This window comes from Calonectris borealis, chromosome 2, assembly GCF_964195595.1.
Source record: "Calonectris borealis chromosome 2, bCalBor7.hap1.2, whole genome shotgun sequence".
NCBI classification, from domain to species: domain Eukaryota; kingdom Metazoa; phylum Chordata; class Aves; order Procellariiformes; family Procellariidae; genus Calonectris; species Calonectris borealis.
The window spans coordinates 27,389,738-27,400,110 of record NC_134313.1 but is presented as its reverse complement, the minus strand read 5'-3'; positions in this window follow the sequence as shown (position 1 = coordinate 27,400,110).

Genomic DNA, 10,373 nt, shown 5'->3' with positions numbered 1-10,373 from the left:
GGTGCAGGAGGTGCCACATGCTGTGAAAGCCTCAAACAGCTGCCAGAGGTTGAAGCTGGCACAAAACTTCAAGCTATGCAACCTCAGCGTTCTATGTCACGCAAACCCCGTTTTCATTTCTGCTTTACTGAAGGCAACAACACATTCACAGGAAACACTATAACCACAAGAAGATGACGGTCTTGCCGTGGCCATTCCGAGACCCATGTCTTCCGGTTACAAAAAACAACTGTTCAGTGCATCTTGCAGTGGCAGAGGAAGCCGGGGGTGTCTGCACCCCTTAAAACAACATGGCTACTGGAAACGAAATTCCCAAGTCCAAGGAGTACTGCTTGCCTCGAATTTCAAAAAAATGCTGAGCACACGCTGCAGTGACTTGTGTTACATCTTCCTGGAAAAAAATGAGTTCCTCAAAAATGAAATCTTGCTTTCTCACTACTTCTAGATTTTAACAAAAAGGAGAAGGCCAGTTCTGGAGACAGGTGAAGCTAGCGAACAGTGCTGCCATCTTCAGTGGTGCTCCATGTTACTTGGCTCACACCTATAGGTATCCTTCAGTCACCACAGCTCTGTCCCATGGAGGCTCCCAAGGAGGAGAAGACGACAGTGTGGAGGCACAGCTCCCTCCAGATGCCTTCCCATCATGCCTTTTTTTTCCCCCTCTTTTTCTTTCCTCAAGGGCTGACCAAAAAGGGGACCTGTAAATGTAGAAACTTCTGCCCACACCGCTATTGTCTCCAGCACTCATTTTAGGACGTGCCACAGGACTTTATCTTGCAAATCCCATTCTGAGCAGGGTCTTACTGTGTGTTCAATTACACCCTTTGAAATTACTGGGCTCTTTCCTTGGGCAGGAGCTAGCTGCCTTGGTACTGGAAGAAAATAAATTTACCCTCCTTTGAAACCAGATGTGATCAGGAAAATAATTAAATTTGTCAGGAAACAAGGGCTGAAGGTGAACCCCCTGTAGCTGCCTGCACCCGGAGGAGCTGGGGCTTGGCATAGGCAAGAGGGGTAGAGAAGACACTTTGAACCTCCTGAGAAGACACTTTGAGCCAAGACCTTTGCTGATATTTCAGTTAGTCGACAGAAATTTGTTCAGTTCCTCTGTCTGTCCGACAGCCTCTCTGCTCCCCTCCTCCCGGTCTCTTCTGAATATATTGGCCAGTTTCACCTGCACTTAATAGCAGGGTGGGAACTTCAAAAAACTAATTCCATATTAATTTGAGGTGGCAGGTGGGACAGAGGGCCCAAAGGCATGCCCTACCCCGAGGGTAAGGCCGCAGTGTGTGCCCCCAGGGAGGCACGGCTGTACATGCCCCTCGGCCAGCCGGTGGCAGAGGGACACTAGGGAGCTAGAAGTCCTGGGGGGAGGCCACCAAGAGGTGAGGAAAAAGGGTATGGGGTGGTCTGGGGATACCACGGTCTGGATTCAGGGAAAAGAGAAGGAGCAAGACCTATTATGGTGAGGAGAAAATTTAAGGAAGGGACACGTCCAGCCTTAGTGTAGGGGACAGAAAATGCTGGAAAATGTGCTCCTTCACGTGGCTGTCCGACTGCACTGTGTCTTGGCCAGGTGTCTCTCTCCAGATCCAACTACGAAACACAGCAGTGGAAATACAGCCATTTCGTAGGTTACGGGCTTGCATGATAAGTGTCTTTGCTGTTCCCTTCTCTTTGAATATAAATAACATTCCTTAATGTCGTGCCATTTGCGGTGCCTGTTGCAAGGCCAGGATGAGTGGCTTGATCAGCCCTCAAACATCCATTTTTGCCTGGAAGCTGCTACCAAGTCTCATGAAGCATTGCACTGCCAAGGACCGAAGCCCCAAATACATACTCCTCTGTCACTCAGAATAGAGTTTCAGCATATATAAACTCATACAAAAGTTTTCAATAATAGGCAGTTTCAGGATTACAATAGGATCAACTTAACTAAAAGCAGCCTGAGATCTGGCTGAGGAATGGAGCCATATCTTCCCCTCCATTTCTTAGTTTCTTCTCGGTGCTATATCCCTAATAATCCCTTATGGTTCCCCTGCCTGAACAGAAACCTCAAGGATAACCAACACACAAATATCCCAGCGACTTTCAATAATAAACATTCAGAGAACAAAGAATATTCCCAGAGGTTAAAGATCAGTAACAATCACAAATATTTGGTTCCATGAAAAAAAAAATGTTGATTTTCTTTAAATGATTGATTTCAGATGTTCGAATTCAGTAAAGGGAAAACAGAGGAAATTGATCCAAATGAAATACAAACCAGACTGAGCCTTAGCACAGCAGTCATCCATTTTACAAGGACAGCTGAGTTCCTAACGCTGCCAGAAAAGCCTTCAGCAAAACCCTCGCTTCAGCTTTTAAAATCTTTCCATGAAATGACAGTTAGATCATCCCTTACCTGTAACATGAAAAGCTTATTTTGCTCTAAAAATGCTTCTTTCTTTCAGCTGTGGGAATAACCTTTGCACAGGTTGGTAGTGTCCGTCTGTGCTTCTCCACACAGTTTATAGTTCCTCAGACTCGCCCTAGAGGTTCAGCAGCTCAAACATTAACAGCATGGAGAATTATTGATTCTTAACGACTAGGTGTGGTATGAAACGGCAGCCACGTAAGAAAGCAATGTAGCTCCGAGATAATTTACAGCCTTCTATATTTTTATGTCCTTTGGGACTATCTTTCTGAATTCAGGTTTTTTTTGGTGGGACTGTGAGAAAAGAACACGCGGGGCACGGGTTGGAGCCGCAGAGGGAAAGTTGTCTTTTCTGTAGGAGAGGAGGTGGAAAGGAGGAGGTATGGGCCTCAGATAATGGAGATAACGTTTGCTGCTTGCCTAGTTGCAGGGATAATTCCCATTCAGAAGACAAGAATTTGGACATAAAGGTGACTATTTTCACAGCAGACCTGTGCATGGGAAGGACCCAGCCTACTTATGAGAGTCAGTCATCAACTCAGAAAGTGCAAATTCTGTCTGAGCTCTGCAACAAATTTACTTCGGGAAACTTTGAGCAAATCACTCTATTTACCCGTTTCTAGATACTCATCTCATAATGGATGTAATCATTCCTTTCCCTCGTGTGTCATCTTTCACATCTGTTTGGGTTTTCAGCCTTTCAAGGGAACCCAGTCTCTGTATTATAGAACCTCTAATAAGGGGAACTGAAATCAACTGGACTGTAAACAAAATATATTTGGAAAAAACAGAAGTTTTTAAAAAATCATAATCCTTAAAATGTTATGCTTTCTGCTAACTCAGTTTTTAATATCATGCTTAATTTCAGAAGTTTTGAACAGGCTTATTTTATTCTCTCATGAAATGTTACTTTTCATCCAGGTTCTAACTTCTGCTTTCAGTTTCCTCAGCATGTTGGATTGCTCTTGAACATGGTTAAATTATTTGTGCGGCATTAACTATTTTGCATCCAAAGAAAGAAGCGTTTCAAATTGCTTACAGCTGGAAGGCATACAATTCTGGGAAAGGGGAGTTTTCTGTTTGTGCTTCAGATCACACTTTTCCCTCAAAATCAGCATTTGTTTCTCCAAGAAAAAACCTCTAGACTGTCTTTTCAGGCTGCTTTCAAATACAACTGTTCTCCATTTGCTCATGTACTCAGAATGATTCAGACTTTCTCAAAGCTGCCTGCTAGCAGTGAGTTATCTTTAGAGCACAGCTCAAAACCAACAGTTTCCATTAAAGCATTAGAACTCATTGTTAATGATTTCAAAGTAAATACAATAAGGGGGAGGGAATTGAACTTTCTTGGAAATATGTTGACTTTAAGTGACTTACATGCAGATTAATTGTGTACTAGTTGGATATGAATGAGAAGTACTTTCAGCATGAAGTATAAATTTCAAAACAGCCAGAATTCATACTGCAATAACAAATTCACATAAACAAATTCCTAATGTCATTTTTAGCCCTCCTGTACAGGACAAGTGCAGAATAACTCAAGTCGTGATGTCAGAAATCAGAGCCTCATAAACAAGTTAGGCGTTTGACTTTCAAATGCTAGAGTCTCTGCTTGGAAGTCCATTAGGAAGCGCAGTGGGGTACTTGAAATACAAATTTAAGGTACCTAATATGCTTAATTGAATGCCTATATTTTTTAAAGTCACTGGAAGAGGTGAACTTGCTCAGCCCCAGCGTCTTTCTCTGGCTGAAATAATTCCCCAGCTGCAGAGCAACTGCTTACAGGTTGTAACCACACAGGAAAAAAAATCTCCCATGTCAAACACATTACAAAGTCCAGAAGCACTTAAGGCTTTACAACAGTCATAACACAGTGCCACAGATAAAATCACAAGAAGAAACTCAGCACTGAGACTGGTGCCTTGAGCCAGCTGTTCCTCTGAGTAAATCTGATGAAAAGGCGGCAAACGTCCAGGTGTTTATCGTGTGAATCATTGTTCAACGAGTCAGTTTTTCCAGAAACAACTCTTCTCATATCATTAGTCACATCCTTTTAACTCTTCCCATTTATCAGTTTTGTCATTCCTCCCTCGCTCCTTTTTCATTTTTTCTCATTGTCTTTTTACTTTTACTCCTTGTTTTGATTCACCTGATGTCTCTCCACGTACCTCTTCCATTTCCAAAACTAAGGGGACCTCCCTGACCTCAGCTTCTTTCCTTTTCTGCTTGTTTAGAAAATATTTCTTTTATAGATCTCTTAGGGCATGATAATTTCACAAAATCATCAATATGTGTCAAAATGAGCCTATACCAGTGGAGGAAAAAGAAGCATAGAAAAATAATGCTTAACAGAAACTCAAGTTCTTCTATCTAGTTCTTCTACTTCTGAGGCAGAATCAGCTACACCTGCAACCTCCCTGATTGTAAAAAATGCAAATAATGGCTCCAGAGGCCAGCTCAGCTCGTGGTCGTTGCCCTCCCAGAAGAGGACCTGGCCATGGTATCCACTCGGCCGAAAGCCATCGCCAGGAGAAACGTGGCGACCCAGACGGAGCCCCTACGCAAACACACATCTGTCCAGGCCTCCGGCTGCAGGGAGTGCCTGAGCCTGTCCCTGGTACAGGAGGGCAGCAGAGACGACGCCTGCGTGCGTTGTGACCAGGTGGATGATCTGCTCAGCCTGGTGGCAGAGCTGAAGGAGGAAGTGGAGAGGCTAAGGAGCATCAGGGAGTGCGAGAGAGAGATAGATTGGTGGAGCCGCACCCTGCCATCCCTGAGGCGAGGGCAGCACACGGAGGCTCCGCAAGAAGCGGAGGAACCCCTGCCCTCTTGCCACCAGGCAGAAGGAGGAGACCCAGGCGACGGAGGGGAATGGACACAGGTCCCTGCTCGGGGCGCCAGGCGAACCCCCGGCCGGCCTTCCTCGCCTCAACCTTCCCAGCTGCCCCTACACAACAGATACGGGGCTCTGGAACTTGAGGGCCAAACGAACGAGGACGAAGATGAAGGCCCATCCAGGGGGTTGCCCGAGGAGAGGCAGCCAGCCCCACAAATTACGACTGCCTCCGCTAAGAAAAAAAGGAGGGTAATTGTCATTGGTGATTCCCTTCTGAGGGGGACCGAGGGCCCAATTTGTCGGCCAGACCCATCCCACAGGGAAGTCTGCTGCCTCCCTGGGGCCCGGGTTAAGGACATCACTAGGAAGCTCCCTAGTCTGGTACAGCCCTCCGATTACTACCCGCTACTGGTTATACAGGCTGGCAGTGAGGAGGTTGCAGGGAGAAGTCCCGAAGGGATCAAAAGGGACTTCAGGGCGCTGGGGCGACTGGTAGGAGGATCGGGAGCACAGGTAGTTTTTTCCTCGATCCCTTTAGTGGCGGGGCGGAACACCGAAAGGAACAGGAAAACTCATCGGATCAACACGTGGCTCAGGGGCTGATGCCATCAACAGAATTTTGGCTTCTTTGACCACGGGGAGGTTTACACGGCACCGGGCCTGCTGGCGACGGACGGAGTTCAGCTGTCTCGCAGGGGGAAAAGGATTCTCGCGTGTGAGTTGGCCGGGCTCATCGAGAGGGCTTTAAACTAGATTCGAAGGGGGACGGGGATAAAACCAGGCTCTCTAGAGAAGAGCCTAGGGTCCGCACGCCATTGTCGGGGGAGAAATCGGCAGCCCAGCTCAAGTGCATCTATACCAATGCACGCAGCATGGGCGGCAAACAGGAGGAGCTGGAAGCCATTGTGCAGCGGGGTAGCTATGACTTAGTCGCCATCACGGAAACGTGGTGGGATGAGTCGCACGATTGGAGTGCTGCAATGGACGGCTATAAGCTTTTCAGAAGGAACAGGCGAGGAAGGAGAGGCGGTGGAGTAGCCCTGTATGTTAGGGAATGCTTCGACTGTCTAGAGCTCAATGATAGTGATGACGAGGTCGAGTGCTTGTGGGTAAGGATGAGGGGGAAGGCCAACAAGGCAGATATCCTGCTGGGGGTCTGTTATAGACCACCTGGCCAGGAAGAGGAGGCAGACGAAATATTCTACCAGAGGCTGGCAGAAGTCTCCCAGTCGCTAGCCCTTGTTCTTGTGGGGGACTTCAACTTTCCGGATGTCTGCTGGAAATACCACACGGCAGAGAGGAAACAGTCGAGGAGGTTCCTGGAGTGTGTGGAGGATAACTTCCTGACGCAGCTGGTAAGCGAGCCCACCAGGGGAGATGCCTCGCTTGACCTGCTGTTCACGAACAGAGAAGGGCTGGTGGGAGATGTGGTGGTCGGAGGTCGGCTTGGGCTTAGCGACCATGAAATGGTAGAATTCTCGATACTTGGTGAAGTAAAGAGGGGGGCCAGCAAAACCGCTACCATGGACTTCCGGCGGGCGGACTTTGGCCTGCTCAGGACACTGGTCGAGAGGATCCCTTGGGAGACGGTCCTGAAGGGCAAAGGGGTCCAGGAAGGCTGGACGTTCTTCAAGAAGGAAGTCTTAAAGGCGCAGGAGCGGGCTGTCCCCATGTGCCGCAAGAAGTGCGGGCGGGGAAGGCGACCGGCCTGGCTGAACGGGGAGCTCTGGCTGGGACTCAGGGAAAAAAGGAGAGTTTATCACTTGTGGAGGAAGGGTCAGGCAACTCAGGAAGAGTACAGGGATCGCGTTAGGTCGTGCAGAGAGGAAATTAGAAAGGCAAAAGCCCAGCTAGAACTCCACCTGGCCACTGTCGTGAGAGACAACAAAAAATGCTTTTATAAGTATGTTAATGACAAAAGGAGAGCCAAGGAGAATCTCCATCCTCTATTGGATGCGGGGGGGAACGTTGCCACCAAGGATGAGGAAAAGGCTGAGGTACTCAACGCCTTCTTTGCCTCAGTCTTTAGTAGTCAGAATGGTTATCCTCAGGGTACTCAGCCCCCTGAGCTGGAAGACAGGGACGACAAGCAGGATAAACCCCCCATAATTCAAGAGGATGAAGTTCATGACCTGCTATGCCACCTGGATGTTCACAAGTCTATGGGGCCGGATGGGATCCACCCGAGGGTTCTGAGGGAGCTGGCGGAGGAGCTTGCCGAGCCGCTCTCCATCATTTACCAGCAGTCCTGGTTAACTGGGGAAGTCCCGGACGACTGGAGGCTCGCCAATGTGACTCCCATCTACAAGAAGGGCCGGAAGGAGGATCCGGGGAACTACAGGCCGGTCAGCCTGACCTCGGTGCCGGGGAAGATCATGGAGCGGTTGGTTTTGAGGGTGCTCACGAGCCATGTCCGGGACAACCAGGGGATCAGGCCCAGCCAGCACGGGTTCATGGAAGGCAGGTCCTGCTTGACCAACCTGATCTCCTTCTAGGACCAGGTGACCCGCCTAGTGGATGAGGGAAAGGCAGTGGATGTGGTCTACTTGGACTTCAGTAAGGCCTTTGACACTGTCTCCCACAGCATTCTCCTAGAGAAGCTGGCGGCTCACGGCCTAGACAGGTACACTCTTCGCTGGGTAAAAAACTGGCTGGACGGCCGAGCCCAGAGAGTTGTGGTGAACGGAGTTAAATCCAGTTGGCGGCCGGTCACGAGCGGTGTTCCCCAGGGCTCAGTTTTGGGGCCGGTCCTGTTCAATATCTTCATCAATGATCTGGACGAGGGGATCGAGTGCTCCCTCAGTAAGTTTGCAGACGACACCAAGTTGGGCGGGAGTGTTGATCTGCTCGAGGGTAGGAAGGCTCTGCAGAGGGACCTGGACAGGCTGGATCGATGGGCCGAGGCCAACTGTATGAGATTCAACAAAGCCAAGTGCCGGGTCCTGCACTTCGGCCACAACAACCCCAGGCAACGCTACAGGCTTGGGGAAGAGTGGCTGGAAAGCTGCCCAGAGGAAAAGGACCTGGGGGTACTGGTTGACAGCCGGCTGAACATGAGCCGGCAGTGTGCTCAGGTGGCCAAGAAGGCCAACGGCATCCTGGCCTGTATCAGAAATAGTGTGGCCAGCAGGAATAGGGAGGTGATCGTGCCCCTGTACTCGGCACTGGTGAGGCCGCACCTCGAATACTGTGTTCAGTTTTGGGCCCCTCACTACAAGAAGGACATGGAGGTGCTGGAGCGCGTCCAGAGGAGGGCAACGAAGCTGGTGAAGGGCCTGGAGCACAAGTCTTATGAGGAGCGGCTGAGGGAACTGGGGTTGTTTAGCCTGGAGAAGAGGAGGCTGAGGGGAGACCTCATCGCACTCTACAACTACCTGAAAGGAGGGTGTAGCGAGGTGGGTGTTGGTCTCTTCTCCCAAGTAACTAGCGATAGGACAAGAGGAAATGGCCTCAAGTTGTGCCAAGGGAGGTTTAGATTGAACATTAGGAAAAATTTCTTTACTGAAAGAGTGGTCAGGCCTTGGAACAGGCTGCCCAGGGAAGTGGTGGAGTCACCATCCCTGGAGGTATTTAAAAGACGTGTAGATGAGGCCCTTAGGGACATGGTGTAGTGGGCATGGTGGTGTTGGGTTGACGGTTGGACACGATGATCTTAGAGGTCTTTTCCAACCTGTATGATTCTATGATTCTATGATTCTATGATTCTATCCTAGTCTCCATAGGTACTCCATTGGGCTACTTCCAGACATCTGCTCATTCACGTGGTTGTCCTCTGGATGCTGTTCAGTCACTCTCCACCTTTGCTGATGAGTTGTGCCCCAGATTCTCCCAGGTGAGACTTCCCAGTGCTGCTGAGGACAGGCTCTTACAAACAATATTTCTTGAGCAATGCAACTCTTACCAATGCACTTATAAAGTATTTTCATGTTATCTTCATCGCATTGCTAGTTGCACTTCCATAAATCTGATTTTGTCTGTATTTGCCTATGCTATATACTCACCTTTAGTGGTGTAACCTACTTATGACTGTCTTTGTGCTTCCTTTGTGAGTTTGAAGACACTGAAGAGCTCTGATTTAACAAAGTTATTCTTACTACCCTTCCTAATACTGCTTCTGCATTGGGACATATTATGCCCTTCATTTTAGTTATACAGAGACCTGGTCATTCCTGCTAATGCTTTTCTTTGGTTTATTTCCTATGACGTTCTTCTTATTGATAATCTTATTTTATCGAAATCTGCTTTTTTCAAGTCCATTGTAATTTTTTCCTTTTCCCTCTTTCCCTTTGCAAGGACTGTGGATTCTCATCATAGTATAATTACCAGACCCTTATATCACCCCTATCTCCTGTACTCTGCACTTCAAAATAAATATATTCATCCCTATCAACATTTCACTTTTTTTCCTGACAGTTCTTTGTGAAGCACTTTACCCACCTATACAAACAGTCTGGTCTCAAGTTATTGGGCCAAATCTCTGTGGTTCTCATAATCTTGAGAACATATTAAGTGTTACAGGGACCCGTATTACTTGCTTTTAAGATGTTCTTCAGACCTTCCTTTTACCTCTCAATCTATTTTGATAGCCTTGCCCTTTCTACTGTTTATACTGATTTATGTTTATACAATGGTGCAAGATGTGGTGTTGGGGTGAGGGAACTTGGACAAAAAGCACAAACCAAAAAGATCAGATGGACACAGCTTTGTGAGCAACCATCCAAACAAGAGGCACCATGGTAAAGGGGATAAGGGGGGTGAATTATGTAGACATGTGTTGGGATAGGAACAAAGCATGACACTGACTATTCAACGAGTTCCCTGGATAATTTTTGTACTGTGGGGCTTCACCATCAGCACCCTTTGATCCTTGTTTAAACCCCTCTTGCTAGCTTAGCCAACAGGAGCACAAAAAGGGTAAGCAGATGTATCCAGCAGTTCAAAGTACTCATGCTTGATGGCCAGGGTCAATGAAGCTGCAACCACCTGGGCAATCCTGTTCCCTACCCAGGAGATATGGCCCTTGAATGCCTTTGCCTTGGATGAGGAAAACCTTACCTGAATCATCCCTGTTCCCAGAACTTGAAACTCAGTTTTGACTGTTAGCCTTAATTCTTGGCCAGA